Source organism: Amblyomma americanum, chromosome 5 (genome assembly GCF_052857255.1).
Source record: "Amblyomma americanum isolate KBUSLIRL-KWMA chromosome 5, ASM5285725v1, whole genome shotgun sequence".
Taxonomy (NCBI): domain Eukaryota; kingdom Metazoa; phylum Arthropoda; class Arachnida; order Ixodida; family Ixodidae; genus Amblyomma; species Amblyomma americanum.
Window position 1 is genome coordinate 37,243,608 of NC_135501.1, and position 14,188 is coordinate 37,257,795.

Here is a 14,188-nt window from a genome sequence, read left to right on the forward strand (position 1 = left end):
CAAATGTTAGCCGATTGCTCTGAACGTGGAGAACACGTGTCAAGATCGCTATCTTGTACCGCTACATCGCCAGGACAAAGGCGAATAGGAAATGCTTCAAAAGCCGAACAAAGCATTTTTTATCATGCTTTTGTCAGAGCGGCATGTCTGTTGGACGAACAGAGAACTGGCGCTTCACGCGGTGACGTTCGCTCAGAAGGCCCCTTCCAGGGATTGTACAGGCTTATAAGGGCAGACTCGGTGATCTCGCCCACAGAGTCGCAGAATATAGGACGAGGAGGCAGACACGGTGAAAGGACGGGGTAAGACAACGCTTGCATGCGAAGCATACTATATTGCCGAGATCCCTCCTTACTGCTCACTGCTGTTCTTGACGCCAAACTCAGTTCTTCGTTCGGCTGCCCCGAGGCAGCGTTAAGTGGTGGAAGAAGGAAGGAAATTTAAAAAATATGTAGCATGAGCTTACCCTGTAAGCCTCTGCTCTTGTCACCAGTCTTTTGACTGAACAGCGTAGTATATCGTGAAACCAGTTCGAAGAGAAACTGCATTTAAAGCAATCCGCGTCGCTTTTTGTCCTTAAAAATATTGTTACGCCGCGGAGTTCGAGGAAGAAGAGGAGAGAGGCGCGCACAGTCTGATCTGGGCTCTGGGCCGTCGGCGACCAGCTTTCATCCACCGAGCTTTCACCTGAATTAAAGCCATTTCATCCGCTACATTTGGTGCTAGGTGCTGGGTAAATACGTCCTGGATTCGCCAGTACCTCGTCGCAGCCGCCGTGTAGCAGGTTTGCCACATTTCTCGCCTCAACTGTTCCTCCCAATGCCTACCATGCAAGCGACGCAGACTCGGGTACAGCGACCTGACCAAGAGACGGCCTTGCGCTCCATCAGCGAGAGCCGCCTACGATTAACGGCGAGACCGAAGAGGACGTTGAAGAATGGCTTCGGCATTATGAAAGGTGCAGCAAGTACAACCGTTGGGACTCTACCGCCCGCCTGTACAATGTCGTTTTCTTCCTTGCTGGCACGGCTCTGACTTGGTTTGACAACCACGATTAAATTCTCACTACCTGGAGGCGATTTGTCGAAGAAAGCGGTAAGTCCTTCGGAGATACTCTTGCGAAGAAGGAACGCGCTGAGCAGCAACTTTCTCAGAGAGCCCAGCTGCCCGGCGAAACATGCACGCGGTACATCGAAGAAGTCTTGAAACTTTGCCGCACTGTCAACCGGCAAATGCTAAAAGATGATAAGGTCGGACACCTTCTCAAGGGGATTGCTGAGGACGTGTATCACTTCCTTATTTCACGCGACACCCTTGATACGGTTGCAGATGTCACAAAGCAGTGTCGTGCATTTGAGGCGCTTAGAGCACGCCGGATAGCGCCCAAATTCGGCCGCCTCTCGAATGTCACAACCGTCGCCAACATCGACGTCCCCGACTCCGAAGACGTCGCTTCTATAGTCAGGAGGATCGTACGCGAGGAGTTGGCTGCTCAGCGGCAACGTACAAATTTTGATGTACATTACCAAGAGCCATCGGGGTACGTGCCATCATGGGAACAGCCTACGCCATGGACTGCTGCCCCAAATGGCAACGGACCATGTTACACTACCGGCTCCGAGCGGACCCGGCAATCGACGCCGCACCCTTATTTCCAGCAGCGTCCGTCCCATCCTGGTGAAGTGCCTCGTGGTGCGCCCCGTCGCGTGTCTGTCGCCTCTCCTCAACCTCCAACGGATCCTGATATGAGCTACCAGAGCCGCCAGCCGCCCGTATGTTACGGCTGTGGATGCAGCGGACACATCTCCCTCTTTTTCCCGCGTCAACAACTTTCTCGACACTCGTCACAACGCGCACCACGCTTCAGGAATGACGCCCAGTGGGAGCGGCCACCCGCCATCTTCTATCGGCCTCCTTCTCTCCCCCGAGGTGCACGCAATGACTCCCCTTTCTCCGATCGCAATATCACTCCGCCGCCGCAGCGGCAAGGCCGTTCACCATCCCCACGTCGCCGCTGCGTTTCTCTACCGCTGGGAAACTAGGTGGTGCGACCGATGGAGGTAAGGTCGCCAGGCGATCAATTTCGAGAATACCTCTGCCTATCATCATGTTAAAGAACAAAGTGTCAGTGTGTGTTGACAATGTTGAGACGGATGCTTTGGTTGATACTGGTGCCGCTGTGTCAGTTATGAGTCTTTCATTTAAGAACCGCCTTGGACACAAAGTTATGTTTGTGTGGGACAGAACTGGTACGTTTTGTGGAGTTGGGGGTGAAACTCTAGTTCCGGTTGGCCTGTGCTCGGCTTCAGTTGTACTAGGTGACGAGTGCTACAGAACAGAATTCGTTGTGTTGAGACGTACCACACATGACGTTATTTTGGGTGTTAACTTTTTGCGCGAGTGAGGTTCAACGCTTGACTTTGGTAGCGGTGAGATTTCTTTGAAGTCGAACACTATTCCGGCATTAGTGCATAACCTGTCCCATTATCATGAAGGAGTTCTCTCCCTGACAGAAGATGTGCTGCTGCCTCCGATGACGGCAACATTTGTGCCCGTGAAATCATCGGACCATTTCTTGGGAAGACACTCAATAGTCGTCGAGCCAGATGTTCAGAACGGGGCGAAGAAAAATGTGTTGGTGTCACGTGCCATCCTGGAGGCAGTGGGTGGTCATGCACGCCTCTGGACTGTGAATGTGTCAGAAGAGCCTGCTCGTCTTCGTTCTGGTCTAGTACTCGCGAGATTTGAGAACCATGTGACCCCCACCATTGAAACTATTTCTCATTGAAGCGGCGCCGCGCAAGCAAAGTCTGAATATGGTGCTGCGCTTGAGCGCATGGTCAACAAATCGCTCCCGTCTAGTGAACGCCATACCCTGAAAGACATTTGGACGGCTCATATCCAAGTATTCGACTTTGCCTCCAACGGATCTGGTAGCCATTTCCCTGCCTCTCGACTGCAGCATAAAATTGACACTGGAAGCGCACCCCCTATTCGCCAGAAACCTTATAGAGTATCTCCGGATGAACGCAAGTTAATTCAAGAACAGGTGGGCGACATGCTGCAGAAAGGAGTTATCCGCGAGTCTTCTAGTCCGTGGGCCGCACCTGTGATCCTAGTCCGGAAAAAAGACAATCCTTGGCGATTTTGCGTTGACTACCGTCGTTTAAATGCGTTGACCAAGAAAGACGTGTACCCGCTACCTCGCATGACGACGCCGTCGATTGTCTGCATTCCGCGTCATATTTCTCTTCCGTTGATTTGCGATCTGGCTATTGGCAAATTCCCCTGCATCCATCCGACCGTGAGAAGACAGCTTTCGTAACCCCAGATGGCTTGTACGAATTTAATGTGATGCCGTTTGGTTTGTGCAACGCCCCCGCGACATTCGAGCGCTTTATGGACTCTATCCTTCGCGGGTTAAAATGGGAAATATGCATGTGTTATCTGGATGATGTCATCATTTTCGGCAAGACCTTCCAGGAGCACAATGCCAGACTGCGTGTTGTTCTCGAATGCATCGTCAAAGCGGGACTCATTTTGAACTCTAAGAAGTGCCATTTTGGGGGGCCGGCAAGCTCTAGTTCTTGGCTTCCTCATCGACAAGGATGGCATCAGGCCCGATCCGCAGAAGATCGCTGCAGTCCGCGATTTCGAAACTCCACGCACCCTGAAAAGCCTTCGGAGCTTCCTGGGACTCTTCTTATTTTCTTCGTTTCATTGCTGGCTTTGCGCAAATTGCCCACCTCCTCACATCTCTTCTGCATAAGGATTCGCAGTTTGTGTGGACCCCTTAGTGCGAGTCCTCGTTCCATCTCCTCAAATCTTCTCTCACTTCAGCACCCCTCCTGCGGCACTTCGACCCTTCTGCTGTGACGGAGGTTCACACTGACGCCAGCGGCGTCGGTCTTGGGGCAGTACTTGTCCAGCTGCATAGTGGGGCTGAGAACGTTGTTGCCTACGCCAGCCGCAAGTTAACAAAATGTGAGCGTAACTACACTGTCACCGAATTGGAGTGTCTCGCAGTTGTGTTCGCTGTGCACAAGTTCTGACCCTACTTATATGGACGCCACTTCACTATTGTCACAGACCATCATTCTCTATGCTGGCTCATCGGACTTCGCGATCCATCTGGTCGTCTGGCGCGCTGGGCACTGCGCTTGCAAGAATATAACTTTGCTGTATTGTATAAAAGTGGCCGCCGTCACGCTGATGCAGAGTGCTTGTCCCGCCACCCATTGCCGACTTCAGTCGCCGATGAAGACTGTTTCGACGGGTGTTTAGCCTCGCTCGTGCCGACCTTCCCCAGTGAGGCGACCTTTCGGCGCGAGCAACGTCGCGACCACTGACTGCAGCCCTTTATAGCCGCGGCAGAAGGAGGAGTAGATTCAACGCCCTTTACTGTCAAAGATGGCATTTTGTTCAAGAAGAACTACTCCGTTGGTGGTGCTGCCCTGCTTTTAGTCGTTCCGAAAACTCTCCGTCGGCAAGTTTTGAACGCTATGCACGATGACATCACATCTGGACATCTAGGTTTCTCTCGCACTCTGCACCGATTTCGCCAGCGTTTTTATTGGCCGCAATTTTATAAGAGCACCAAGCAGTACGTTGCAACATGTGAAGAATGCCAACGATTTAAGCCACGAACCATCCCGCCGGCCGGTCCTTTGCAGCCCGTCAAACCACCCACTTCCCATTTTGAAAAAGTTGGAATTGACCTTCTAGGTCCTTTCCCAAAGTCTTCTGAGGGACGCCGCTGGGTCATTGTGTGTGTAGACTATCTCACCAGATACGTGGAAACCGCCGCTCTCGTTGCCGCAAAGGCTGATGCTGTTTCGACGTTTCTCCTACACACTGTTATTCTTCGCCATGGCGCACCCCGTGTTATAATAAGTGATCGTGGAAAGCAATTTACTGCTGATGTCGTGGAAGAAATGCTCCGGCTTTGTGGATCGGACTACCGACACTCCACACCCTACCACCCGCAGACCAACGGTCTTACCGAACGCACCAACCGCACTCTGACGACAATGTTGTCCATGTACGTCTCGTCTGATCATCGAAACTGGGACACAGTGTTGCCATATGTGACGTACGCTTAGAACACTGCCAATCATGAGGTCACCGGATATTCTCCCTTCTATTTGCTGTATGCCAGAACTCCCCGCGTTTTTCTCGACACGATCTTCCCGTTTTCCCCCAACGAAAACGAGTCGGTTGGCCAGATACTATGCCGTGCCGAAGAAGCCCGTCGTATAGCCCGTTTACGTACCCTGGCCTCGCAACGCCGTTCGAAAGAACATTACGACCTGCGTCATCGTGCCGTGACTTACTCTCCAGGAGACTTTGTCTGGCTTTGGACGCCAATCCGCAAAAGAGGGTTGTGTGAGAAGTTCCTGTACAAGTACGATGGCCCCTTCGTCGTGTTGGACCAACTGACTGACGTGAATTAGTAGTAGTAGTAAAAGACTTTTATTCGACCATAATTTGAATTACGTCGTCGCCAAAGTGACGACGGATAAACGCCGTTCCCGCAAGACACAAGTTGTTGATGTGGCTCGCTTGAAGCGCTGCCACCGCCGATATACCTAACTTTCTCGGTGACGAGAATCATCTGCACCCGGGGAAATTGTTACGCCGCGGAGTTCGAGGAAGAAGAGGGGAGAGGCGCGCACAATCTGATCTGGGCTCTGGGCCGTCGGCGACCAGCTACAATATCTATAATTTTTGTCATCCTTTGTGCTGTTCTTTTATCTTTATAACCATAAATCACAGAAAAATGATCGATAATCATAATCATGGAGAACCCTTGTTCCAGGAGTTGGTTGCTTGTAAAGGAGACATCAAAATGACTAACCCTTCATAAATCATCAAAAAATGAAAAATCGTGACATGTAATTGAGTAATACAGCTAGATTTGAAACTTGTACGAAGAAAGACAGATGACGAGCGCTTTTTCAAATCCAGTTTCAATCCCAGTTTCATATTCAGTTTCAGTCCCGGCTTCAAATCACGCTGTATTACTCAATGGCTTACCGACTCGCCCAAACTTCAATTTTAGCCCTGACAGCTAAATAATACGAGTTAATGTACATACCACTTGAAAAAACAACTAAAACCAACATTTTTCGAGCACCGCTGAAATATGAACTTCGTAGAAGAGAGCGTATAACTGCATAAACGACAGCTCACCATGGAACCCGCGAAGGTCTCAGCGAGAACCCTGCAGCACGTGTGGCGCGAGCGCTATACATTATGTTGGATGACTCGCTCACAGTCATAAGTAGCCGTCAACTTTCGCGTATCGGGGTTTGGGGCCATAGCGTCGCGTCAGGCTGCTTGGTTGAACGTTCCACACCGACGTGTACTGCTGCGCAAGTTGATGCGTCACATAATTCACATCCAATGCGTCCAGCACTGTAATCACCATTGTGGATAGAACGCTGGTGCTTACTCTAGGCGAGGACGGGATGACGAGTCAAATGGCGACGAATTTTAATGCAAATAGCAAAGAGTAGCTCCTCATCATCTTCATGGAAACCAACCTGGGTGGTACCACTTCTCAAGCAAGGGAGGTTAGCAATTGATCCATTGCCCAATTGACTGCCCAGCTGCCCGTCTTTGATGTCATGCTTGTTGAAATAAAAATAAAGAAAGGAAGGAAAGTGCTCACTAGATTATAAGCTCAAGGACCAACTTTAAAACAGCCGTTCCGCACTGCATGATAGGTGCCACAAATGTGTGAAGCAGAAGGGCTCCTATTAGTTATCGCCCCTCTTCTTTTGGTCTCAGCAAGACGTTTGATAGCATTTGACTTGAAAATATGCGGAGCAGTTCGCCATCGAGTTGCGTGGCCGGGCGCCTGCAGACTCTGTTTCTCAATATCCTCCATTATGGTGGCTTACAACATCGAGTTGGGTGCTTCTGAGCGAGCCGCGGTACGTTACCCGAAGGAGGTATTCACGTGGCGTCACAGACGCCATTTTATTGTCCAGCGGGTAGTTTCTGCAGTGCAGGCCGTAGCAGGAGGCGGTAATCCCTTCAGACACGCCGACAACCTTTCCCGGCGCTCCACAGACTACAAAATGGTGGCCGCTGGGACGTCGATCAATACTCCCAAGGCTTCCTGTCTTTATGTCCGTGTTCTTTCTCACTGCTTTTAGGCGTCGACATACACGCTATATATAAATCCCTGAAACCGCATACTTAAATACTCTTGAACACTACTTAATACGGAACTCGCCGCTCTTTTAATGTTAGAGAGACTTCCCCCATAGCCCGCGCGCTGCTTTGGGACATTAAACACCGCATACTGAAGCGCTGTGTATTGGGGCGCTTAGGTTTTGTGGGTGGATAATAATGCAGCAATAAGCTGAACCCACACTCTCTCTCCTGAATACCGCATTGCTTTCACCTAGAGCCGCAAATAACGGCGATATCGCAAACTTAAAATGTTCCCATGAGACGGCACTGGCGCATCCTGCGGCTGAACTTGTTTCTGAAACTAACAACTGGTCATTAGGAAAACAAAGCCGCTGCAACTGTTTCACTCAGGGCGGACATCCCAACCACGCCGTGAGGAAAGGGATGAAAGAGGAAGTGAAAACACGGAGAGAGGAGCTGGTTACCAATGGAGGGCTTTGGAATAATTCTGACCATGCACATAGGCTTCAATACCGTGTACCACACAAGAGTTTTTTGCATTAAACTTATACCTCCACGAACCTGGTCTGACAGCCTTCTCTTTGTTTCCTTTAAAATCCGGGTTCTTGGCAAGATCTGTTGATAAATTTCTCATGTCCGGTTTCTGCATTTGCTTTCTAAGGAAGCGGCTTTTACAAATCACACAAAAACAACTTTGGCTGAGCTTTTCGAGTTGTTCTTTCCCTTGCGGGTTTTATGTTTGGGCACGGTAACGGAAATGTCTGCTCCGGCTTAATATATTTCGCTTCGGAACAAGACGGCTATGTTCTTAAAACTTTACACCGTACATAATTAGTTTTACCGCTCTTGCTATATAGTTATTCCTTTTATAACTTGTCTGTTTCCAGTACATGTATCTTTTTTTGTCATTCACTTCCCTGCCTCACAAAACTTTTGCATTGCGTACGTTTACAGGACCTTCTCCTGTGTTCAGTTTCGTTGTTATAAGATCTAGAGCCTTTCGACACCAGGGCCCGATTCTTCCCGAAGTGGGCACGTGTAATTTTCCAGCTGAGGTTAAGGACATCCTTACTAGAACGTAAGCATTGTGACGTTCCTTGTGTGTGCTACGAGCGTCCGCGTTCGACGGCGCGGCGTAGACGGAGCCCCCAGTGGCGGCGAAGGCACAACCGGACCCCCTTTCATGTTTCTACTGTATATGGCTGCAAGCAACTTGAGTGGGATTGCTTTCGGGCCTGCCGCCGTGGACCGTACGGAGACGACCAGAACGAAGGGGTTTAAGCACAACCGGACCCCCTTTCCATAGTGTCGGCACGAGACGAACGCCGCCGCCGCCGCGGGGAGACGGGCGTTATCTTCCCCAATTGCCGTGGCCGTTCCAGGGCGGCCTCTTTTCGGCGGGCCTGGCCCCGTGGCAAGACGGCAGGCATCATCAATCAACCCTTCCGAGCACATCCCAGGACAAGGGACCACTTTCCCGGCCTTTTAGTGACCTCGCGTTCCGGCCTTGAGGGGCGAGTGTCATTTGATGGAGAACGGAGGCCGGTGACCCGCGGGAACAGTCAGCGGGCCAGAGCGCGCCTTACCACAGCCGATGCTATGCGCTACCTTGACACAACCTTCTTTCCCTCGGACTCAACACGTGAGGGGGGCGAGACCATAAGTGCGGTGGTGTGTTTGTGCGCCCAAGTGAAAGCCCTAGGCCCCCCCCCCCCCCTCCGGCGTGGGCGTCCTCACCCTAGGGAGTGTGGGGATAAGAGGATATAAAAATCGACAAGGAGTACCGAACAACGGACGCTCAGGACGACATCGTTCGCCAAGGGGGCCTTCAGCGCCGAAGCCCGACGGCGTGCAGCTTCTGCCAGCAACAGGCCGAGCTCAACTCCGGAGCCCCTCCATCGTCCCCATGAAGTCGTCGGCACGTAAGCTCGGACGCCCCAGCCTCTGATGTATAATCTTAATCATGTGTAATTATTGAATATATCTGTTTGTTTAAACTGAGCCATACGGTGTCTCTTTGCCTCTCCGTCCCGTGTGGACCTGCGCATTATGGGGGGTCATCACAGCATATATGGCCATTCTCCGCTGACAGTTCTGTCCTAGCGAAGCCGTTACGTTGCACGCAGACGCCATTAAATCATAAACGACGCCGCAAAAGCTCGCGGCAGGAGGGACGGGAGAGTAGAGAGGGTGAAGGCTAACCGAAGGAATTTTCCGGTTGGCTACCCCGCACTGAAAAGATGGCGCTTAAAAGTGATCACAAATGGCGTCAATGATGGGCATGAGTGTGTCGAAGGGGGAGGAATTCACCAATGATATCCACGTGCAAAGAATGTTTTCAACCTTGCGTTTGAAACACGCAGGTTCTCAGCATGTTTCCGGTCGACAGAAGCCTTCTTGTCCTGCTACTCTTGCTGTTTACGGTGCGACACGCCGCGACGTCAACAGAGCCCCCCGGTGAAGCAGAGCCCTCGGGAGACTTGGATCCCAGCAAGGCAGAGCTCTTGCAGCAGCTACTCGGCGTTTTCAACGAGCTTATGAAGCTCGACGAAATGATCAGGAAAGCGCACGGGCAGTGAATGGTGCCATTCGTCGTTTGATGTATGCTTGCGGTGAAAACGATATGAAAAATAAATTTGCTGGAAACCTGTGCATCTCGAAGACCACGCCTGTATGCTTCCTTCGCGAGTCGCAGAGTCATATCAGATATGCATCCGAACCATGAGCTAGAATTGGTTTCAGGTAGGCAAAACGCTAGCCGAGATGTGTGCTGGAAGTCTCAGAAGATTGCTGCCATTGCAAGGTTCCCGCAACCGGGTCAACATACAAGCAGGACTCCTGCGAACTCTCGGAATTCTGTGGTGGCGTTTTGTGAAGGATATATCGGATCAACTATAACCCCTGGCAGATGATATGCAGCCTTTTTGAAGAGCTCAGAACATGCTTATAAGCCGTGTAGTGGGGCTCTTTGAGCACCCATGGAAGTCACGTACTGATTTCATGCGTTTTTTTTCTTTCTACACGTGACTATTTATGAATGGAATCACTTCCCCAAACTCGCTGCAAATATTAGTGACCACACCAGCGAGAGGTACTGGGTTCGATACCCAGCACCAAAATGTCGACAAACGTAGATCGGCACAAAAGGGGCTTTTAATCGGATGGCCAAGAATACCAGCCGCGCGCGACCGAGCGAGAACGTCGTCTTCCTCGCTCCCACACGAGCCCAGTCATGCCGCTCGGCCGCATGGCGGCGCTCGCAGAATGTGATCAGTGTGGCAGTATTAATGCTTTAGACATTACTTGAATATCAACCACTGATTGTGAAACTTAATATTAAAACACTTAACTGTGTTGCAACTGATTGTTCTTATCAATTGCTCGTTTTTTCAACTAATTATGATACTTCTTTATCATAAAGTTATCATGTTTTGATAACTTGATAACTTGATGTTTTGATATGTTTTTTGGAGAAATAAGATGCTTTTGTCTGTCATCTTATTAAATGTTCTTTCCTATGTATGCCTGTTTTGTTGGTATCAGTGTGCTGCAGTGATTGATATGTGCACTGCAATATTTCTTACAGCCTGTTAATATTTCCCTGAAAATTTATTCATTGTACTGTGTTATTCTTGCACATTTTTATAACCATCATTCCCCCTTTGTAATTCCCTGACAAGAGCCTTTAAGATAAATAAAATGGAAAAGAAAATTTCCGACTGGTGCGGATAAAGGTTAGTATCCCCCCTTTAAATGATTTGGAACGTTGAGGATGCATTGCAGGCATTAAAAAGTATGACCCAGAAGGAAACCCCCTCAGTCTCTAAACTTATGACGCAGGCTATATGTTTCTCCGTTGAGCAGCTAAAACGATGTTTATAAACAAGGCTGCTCTGTTGGAGACAGAACGTCTAGTCTTACCAACCACTGGCCGTCTTTCAGGCGAATGAGGTCACACACTGCTGTAGAACCTTCTTTGTTAGGTGCCTCCGCTCAATTGTAATGGTTATTGGGAAAAAAATATTTCCTAAAACACTTATTACGTATAAGAAGTTAGGAATCCCCAGATGAGAGTGATATTAGTCCATCAAGGTTAACCTAAAAATCACTTTTTATCATATCATATAGGAATTAAGCCGAAAAGTACGATTTATGTGGCTTACTGACTTTAGACAAACAATGTCTATAGCAAATAAGTGAAATTGTAAGAGAAAAAATTGATATGGAAGTAGCAGACGATATTTTGTACTGCGCGGGTCGACGCAGGATGGAGAGGCGAAGATACACCACTGGACTCAGTTGGAACAAAATAGATATATTCAAGGATATATTCTCAGAAAGTTTTGTTCTAAAATACTCGACATTCCTTTTGCAGAGGCACTGTGTCGGGGCATATGTAGCAGGAATGATCTAATGCAAATCCGCCGAGAGTGAAGTATAACCGGAACCCGCTTATGCCAAGAGGATTCCCCGTTATGCCTACATTCCTGGTTGCAACACTGCCAGACGTTTCCAACATCTCGCGATCTTCTTTCATTCGAAGCGTGTTAAAACCGCTTTGTTTAATCAAGGCCGCTTTGATCCTGTGTCTATCAGCCATTCCAGGCAGCAGCCATTTATTCTGGAGCGCACAACAGGGCAAGACAACAGAAACCACCATCCAAGGACGCCGGAAGTATATTTTCAGTGGAGAGGGGGCTCGAACTAGTTCCTGTTTACTTGTTTTTGTTTGTGTACCTAGGTTTCTCAGATAATACAATCAAAGTTTGGCTCGAGAGACAACAATTAACTGAGTAAAAAAAAATGTTTTCCTTATGCAGTGTTTCTTTGATCGCTAGATGATGCATATTATACAAGCATTAACAAAAAAAAAATACAAAATTAATTTTCAGTGCGCACATATTCATTGACATTTGACAAATTTACATATTTAGGCATTCGCGCATGAGCAAAACCATAATATAAAATAGTTTAAATACCGCAATACAAGCAAACGCGCTACAGTACATGTATACAGTTACTAATGATGCACGCAAGCGGCAGACATTTCGGACAGTGCTGCTCTTTTTAGGTGCTTAGGCGGGACCAAATGTTGCTGCTCGCTCCGCTGTTCTGTTTACAAACTCCCCGATGACGTCGTCTAAACTTAGGAGCGCCGTTCTTTCATTGTGTATATGCAAAATCATAAGATGCGATAACCGCTCTTCAGTCGTTCGGTTGCGCAAATACGTTTTGATTCTGCGCAGAGCACTAAAAGAGCGTTCGTTCCCAGAAGCGACAGACGCTGGTATGGAAAACAGAAGTTGAACATACCTCACAACCTGATCCATCAACTCGCGAATGTTTTGCGATTCCTTTTGTAGGATCTCCAACATGCCCAGAGTTGTTGTAGAATCAGCACCGATTGGAAGAGTTGATAATAGCATAAACTGCGCCGAGAGTCTGCAAAAGTCAAAATCAACTGCATGCACTCCCAAAGCAGCCTCTAGGTCATCTGCTGTATACCGACTACCACCAGCGGTGCTGATTAACATGTTTTTTAGTTTTACGAGCTGTTCCATGCCCGGCTGCTCAAAACGCTTTTTTGTTTCACTTATGATTCGGTCGGCAGTAGCGAAATACTCCTTGCGCAGCGCGGCCTTAACGTCAAGTGCAACTGGCTGGACAGGTCTACCAGTCGTCTCATACCTCGCAGGAGATTTTGTCGGCCTTGACATACGAGGTTCCTTCAGGTCTAGGCGCGCTGCTGTTGTGCTCGTGTGCTGCCACAGCTTCTCAAACACAGTTTCATAGTGCCACTGGGAGATCGCCTCGCAGAGAGCCTCTGCTGCCTTTTTTGCACCTGCGGCGCAATATGTTGAGCTGTGGAGCGCCCTTGCTAATTCTTCACAAGGCCCAAAGAAGGCTACGGAAATGTGGATACCTAGCAAGGTTTCAAATTTCTGAAAAATCCGATCGTAACCTCTAAAAATAGCCTTTCTGCTTTCGGTCACTGAACCTGGTGTCTGCAAGAGCTCCTTTAGTATCTCTTGAACTCTGGCGTAATTCTCAATGAATCTTTGCACCGACTTGACTCTAACGGTCCATCGCGTAGGGCAAAGCGGCAGTAAGTTATTTGGCCCTGATCCACTCTCCACCGCTGACTCGCGTGCTGTAGAAAGTACTATGTTAGCATAAACACTTTTGCGCTTCTTGGAGTCGAGGACTGCGTTGGAAACGTCCTTAACAATGGTAAGAGCGTCTCCAGTTTTGTCACAACTCCTGCTAGCCTCTTGCAGTACCAGAGCTAGACAGTCATTACTGCAGTGGACATACAATGACAGTGGTGCACAATCACTAAGTCTTTTTTGCACACCCGAAAAACGACCGGACATATTCGCCGCCCCATCAAACCAGTGGCCTCGTACACAGGGAAAGTACAGGCCGAGACGCAAAATCGCGTCCTTGATGGCCGAGCATAGGGTTTCAGATCTACTTTCAGGCGCGTTATACAGGCCGAGATACTCTTCCCGAACTTCGAGATTCTCGCTCTGCACCCACCGCACGCAAAAATTGAACTGCTCGTCACCATTTGAATCGGTTGTTCCATCAGCAATGATACCAAAAAATGGACTAGACTTCACGTCTTCTATAATTTTTCGTTGCACACTATGGGCCATAGAGGAACGCTGGACAAACCTTTCAACGCTTCATCGACGGAGTCGTCCGCGGCCTCGACTTCTGCTTCGACTATCTTGACGACATACTGGTCTTTTCCCGCAACGCCGACGAACACCACACGCGCCTTCGTCTCCTTTTCCAGCGCCTCGGTGACCACGGCCTACTCGTTAATGTCCCAAAGAGCACGCTGTGCGCTTCAGTCGTCAAATTCTTCTGCCATGAAGTTTCATCAGAGGGAACTCGACATTTGCCTCAGCGCATTTCAGACCTGCAAAATTACCCCCAACCCACCAACTCTAAAGACCTTCGCCGTTTCCTCGGCATGCTGAACTTTTACAGGCCTATCTTGCCACACGCAGCCAAC

At 49.2% G+C, this 14,188-nt stretch overlaps 1 long non-coding RNA gene across 1 annotated transcript; it reads left to right on the plus strand.

Moving 5' to 3' along the window:
- Positions 1–206: 206 nt before the first annotated feature.
- On the plus strand, positions 207–9,816 carry LOC144134631 (uncharacterized). The gene is made up of 2 exons (XR_013315181.1): positions 207–302; positions 9,528–9,816. It is a non-coding gene; the product is annotated as an uncharacterized LOC144134631 (long non-coding RNA).
- Positions 9,817–14,188: the final 4,372 nt, after the last annotated feature.